The following is a 5,863-nucleotide window of genomic DNA, read 5'->3' on the forward strand; positions in this document are numbered from 1 at the left end:
TATGTTGTTGCTTATGAAAAGTGTTGACGCGGAGACATCGGGGAAGGCCAAGGGGCAAACATGGAATTTCGAAAATTAGTTTCGGGAATTTCAAAACAAGATTTCTAACAATTTGGGCTCACAAAAAAAAATTTGAGAAAAATTGAGGCCCAAGACCACAAGGTGGTCGGCCATATGGCCAAATGGCCCAAGGCCCATGGAAATTTTAATTCAAGAAATAAATATAGATATGGCCCATGTATTAGTTCATTTTATCACTTAGAATGTTCAAGAAAGTAGGAAAGAAAATAGAGAGCAAGAAACACAAGGTGTTTCGGCCATGACCATGGAGAATTGAGACCTCCAATTTTGATCCCAAAAATTATTTTCTTGTTGAATTCCTACTAATTCAAGGTCCCTCTACAACTTGGTGTAGTTGTTTTGGAGGGTGGAGCATTTAATTCCTCAATTTGATCACATATTCAAGTGAAGAAGACTAGGGAAAAAGGTAAGAATTCATCCCTTTTATTTGTGGTATGAAGTCTTGTTTGTGTTGTAGTATGTGGGAATGAGTTGATTGTATGGAAAAATTGAAGTTTGCAAAGTGGGTATGGAATATAGAGTTTGGCCGTGTGTGTGTGTCAATGTGTAAGTAAAGTGAGTTGAAATTTATGTTGTATTCTAGTTGTGTGTAGGATGGAATTTATATTGGAAAGGAAAGTTGAATGAATGGGATGGAAATTGGAAAAATGGAATATGGCCGTGTGGTATAGGCATTGAAATGGGAATGGATTAATTTTGTTTAACATGTTAGTTGTGTTGTGGTGATGCTTGCAATGTAAATGAAGATAATATGATATAAGTTTGCATTGAAATGGAATGTAGAAGCTTATGTCCTTTAGGTGTGATTTTACGACATTATGAAAATAAAGTTGTTAGGGTGCAAATTATGATGATTATTAATGAACTTGGAAGGTGGGAACATGTTATGAATATGTATGTCAAAGGTTAGAAGTTTTGAATGAGTTATGACTTTGGTGTAAAGTTTTATATTTTGTATATCGTATGAATATTTTGTGGAAACGATATGAAATGCTTCCAAACTATATGGTGATGATCTTGATTAATTATGAATATGAAAATATTGAGATTAGTATGGAAGTGTGAAGTCGGAATGAACGTTATTGCATTATGTCGGAAAGTAGAACTAGTTGCCTTATATTGTGCTATATTGTGATTGTTGTTGTTGTTGGTGTTGTTATTGGGTTGTTGTTGCTGCTATTTGAGCCGAGATGATTCTCGGGGGTGCTATATTTATAGGGGAGGTGCTGCCGCAATTTCGGTCGACAACTATGACTTTAAGTTGAATCCTTAAAATCCATAACTTACAATTGGTAAATGTGACCATTTGTAGATTCTGGGTGAAACGGGAATCGAGTTTAAGCGAGCATAAGACGCGCGTAAGGTATGTAAAGCTAACCCATTCCTTCTTTTGGCATGTACTAAGTATACTAGGTCGATACTTGTGCCTCGGGGACAATTCCGTTCATGGAAATTCGGATTTGAATTTGAGTACTATTCATTCAATCTAATTGAATTATAAAATCTCACATTTTATTGGAAAATGATCAAACGTCCGAAACTTTTGGTAAATGTAGTAGAATCGCTCCGACACTTCCAATGATGATTCCATAGATCCGAATACTCGCGATTCAGGTCCGCCACCTCGACTTGACTCGAGGTGGGCCGACTAAGCCCGAGATTCTTTTGTTTGCTCTATTAGGCTCATTTTTTATAGTGTCGGAAAAAAGACTATTGTTTATGACTTTGGCTATCATAGAGTAATGTTTTGACTGTCCTTGACATTCTAAATTACATTTTGAACTATAGATATAATTCTGGAAGTAGTTTTGTGAAATAAACCCTATATTGACCAAATGTTCAACTAGTTTGACTAACGGGCCGACATATTATTATACCAGGCTTTATAGCTATTTCGATTTATAAATTGCAATAGCCGCTCATGAATCCGCTCGTACCCACTATTATGATATCGTTCACTGGTCCCCGGGCCGGTTATTGATCGTGCGCACTATGACAACTCGGTCGTATGCCCTTTTGTTGACATGAGTATCCTGGCATAGGTGTTCCGATATAAGTACTCTGCTAGAAGCATTCTGATATAAGTATTCGGATATGAATATTCTGTTCGAGTAATCCGTTACGAATATTCGGATAGTACGTTCAATTATTCCAACATTTTTTATAAATTGCTTTGACACGTAAAAATGATTCCAGATGTTTTGGGTTGATATAATCCATCGTGCCATCCAAAAGGCTATGTATGTACACTATGACTACTGTCTGTTTCCTTGAACTGACCCGTCGATTGGAATCTGTTTTGAAATGTTCGTAACGATTCTGTGGTAAATTCTGATCGTAACGATTCTTTGGAATCTGTCACATATCAATTCTGATCGTTCCGGAATATGTTTATAATCCTCAAATGTTAATAAGTATTCGTATCTATCGAGTCTGAAAATATGTGTGCATCTGGTTTCTCACTACTCTGCTCGTGCAAGCCTTAGCATGCCTATTCACTGAGCCGGGCCAGGATATGTTATCGTGCGCTGTTCCCCTACGTTGTCTACTGCGTTCTGAAACAAAACCGTGAGGGGTGGTCTGGGCTGAGCTCGATCCCCAAAGCGGACAGTATTTGCGCCGCATAGTCTGATACCAGGCAGACGCGTTGGGAGTGGACTGGGCAGAGCTCGAGCTCCCGAGACTGATCCATGACCCGTGTACTGGGCAGAGCTCGAGCGGGAAAAACGGGCAGTTTCTGCATGGGATGACCACTGTACTGGGCCGAGCTCGAGGTGGCATACCCCTTGTAGGCGCGTGTTCTGATATGATATACTCCGGCTATACGCCGCCTGATATGATACGTTTATGTATGGTGTGACCACTGTACTGGGCTGAGCTCGAGGTGGCACACTCCTTGTAGACATCATATGATTCGCAGGTTACAGCGTCTGATCCGGTACGCCACGGTGTCCTGATATGGCATATGACTATAACGTGCATTAAGTGTGATCTGCGTCTGAAAAGTAAGTTCCGATACTCTGTACGTCCTATATTCCAACCGGTATACTATATCGTCTGAGTATTTTGTATGTTGTACACTCCGTCTGACACGTGAGCTAGGTAGGCATAAGTTGCGTCTGGAAACCCTGTATGTTTGGTAACCCTTCTGCTAGGTTATATCGGTTCGCATGATTCGTGATGATCTGTATGATCTGGGTCTGGGAAGTGAGTGATTTTGATATTCTGGACCATGTACTTATTCTTTTACCGCTTGTTTCGACTATAGTTCTGATTTCTATATTCCATGCTTTACATACTCAGTACATATTCCGTACTGACCCCCTTTCTTCGGGGGCTACGTTTCATGCCCGCAGGTACAGACGCTCACTGTGGTGATCCGCCAGCCTAGGGTACACAGTCTGTTGTTGGGAGTGCTCCTTTGATCCGGAGCCCATACTTTTGGTACAGAACTCTTTGTTGTATATGGTTTCGTGTTTATAGTTATTTTTGGGTACGGCGGGGCCCTGTCCCGTCATATGGTTCTGTTGTCTGTATTAGAGGCCTGTAGACATGTATGTGGGTCGTGTTCGGTCAGTGATGTTTGCTTGGTTTGTGCCCGGTTTGCCCTACGCTACGTTAATATGATCAACCTATGTTTTATAATATAAATAATGGTTTAAATGACATGTTTATAATTTGGGATGCACGAGATTCATAGTATGTTGGCACAAGCGAGATTTGGTTGGTAAGTATATACGAGTGTCCACGTCGGACACTAGTCGCGGCCTACGGGGTTGGGTCGTGACAAAAGTGGTATCAGAGCAGTTTGTCCTCGGAATGTCTACTGGCCGTGTCTAGTAGAGTCTTGTTTATCGGTGTGTTGTGCACCACATCTATAAACAGGAGGCTACAGGACATTTAGGATGTTACCCTTCTTTGGATCTTAGATCGTGCGATAGAGCTGTGCTATTAGGATGACTCTTTTCTGACTAGCTGCTATGTTTTTCAGTGATGCCTCCGAAGAAGGCAACGGCTGCCCAGAAGGGCAAAGGCAAGGCGGTGGTGGGAGAGACCAGTCAGATGCCTAGAGTTACGCGGGCTCGTACTCAGACTATGCCCGGCATTGTACTTCAGTCAGAGGGTTCAACTACACCACCACCGGCGGAGCCCGGAGCAGGTCCATCATTAGCTCCGGAGGCTCCAGCGTATGCGCCTCCAGCTCCCCAGTCTGGGGCAGTGGATAGGACGTTGAGGGAGGCCGTACAGTTACTGACGACACTGGTGGCAGGACAGGTTCGCGGACGCGGGCTGAGGGGGGATGATGACAGGCGTGATAGCCTGAGGGTCCGTGATTTTCTCACATGTAATCCCCCAGAGTTTTTCGAGTCTAAGCCCGATGAGGACCCCCATGATTTCATCCGAGGGATGCAGCGCTCGTTGAGACTGGTTCGAGCTTCTGAGACCGAGTCGGTTGAGTTGGCCTCACACGGATTACGAGACGTCGCTATTAATTGGTATGAGTCTTGGGAGTTATCCAGGGGTGAGGGTGCTCCCCCAGCTACGTGGGATGAGTTTGTGGCTGCTTTTCTCCGTCACTTTTTGCCCCCGGAGCTACGGCGGGCGCGGGTTGATAGGTTTTTGCAGTTGCGGCAGGGGGGTCGGAGTGTTCGTGAGTATAATTTGGAGTTTGATTCTCTGGCTAGGTATGCACCCGCTATAGTAGCTGATATGGCTAACCGGATGCACCGGTACGTGATAGGGTTGGACCCCTACTTGGTTGACAGCTGCATGGCGATGGCATCGCAGACTGATATGGACATCGCCCGATTACAGGCTTATGCTCTAGGGATGGAAGACCGGCACAGAGAGGATCAGTCGGGTAGAGGTTGTGACAGGAGAAAGCCCAAGAGGGCTAGATTGGCTGGGCATTCGAGGAAACTCTTAGACAGACAGTCTCAGCAGCAGCACAGTAGACATTTTTCCCAGCAAGCATGGGATACCCCTCCACAGAGTTCGGGCAGGAGGTCTGGTGACACATAGTACTCCGGGGCAGGTCAGAGCTCCAGAGTCTTGAGCCCGCGGGTGGACAGAGGTTCCGGTCGGTCGAGGCCACCCAGACCTCGGTGTCCTTACTGCGGGAGGCGCCACTCTGGAGAATGTCATCATGCTACAGATGCTTGTTTTTCTTGTGGCCGTCAAGGCCACATTATGAGAGAGTGTCCGTATAGGACCAGTTCGGGTGGTGCAGCCCAGCCCAGCGGGTCAGTTGCTGATTTACCTTTTCCTTCTGTAGCGATACGCCCTACGGGGCAGAGTGTGCCGACACCATCGGGCCGCGGTAGAGGTCGTGACGGAGCTTCCAGTTCTAGCGGTCCTTTGAACCGCTTATATGCTTTGGCTAGCCGGCAGGACCCAGAGGCGTCACCAGATGTGTTTACAGGTATATTGTCCGTCTTTTTTTTCCGAATATATATATATATATATATATATACACACATGCATTGGTAGGTCCAGATTCTATTTCATCACGTATTCCTCCCCGATTGCTAGTAGAACTGGGATAAGGCCCAAATTGATAAAAAAAATCGTCTGAGGTAATGATATATGTGGATAAAAAGTGAGAGTCGAAAAGTTAAAAGGGTTAACGCAGTAGTTACACAATCGGAAAAATAAAGGGGCCCCCTCTATATCAGAGCAGGACCCGCTACGAGAACTTTCCAAAATTTGCCAAGACCCCGACTTGTCCCAAATTATGTGACCAAGGTCGTGCGGGGCGGTCGATGCAACTATACCGGCATTA

This window comes from Lycium barbarum, chromosome 8 (assembly GCF_019175385.1).
Source record: "Lycium barbarum isolate Lr01 chromosome 8, ASM1917538v2, whole genome shotgun sequence".
Classification (NCBI taxonomy): Eukaryota; Viridiplantae; Streptophyta; class Magnoliopsida; order Solanales; family Solanaceae; genus Lycium; species Lycium barbarum.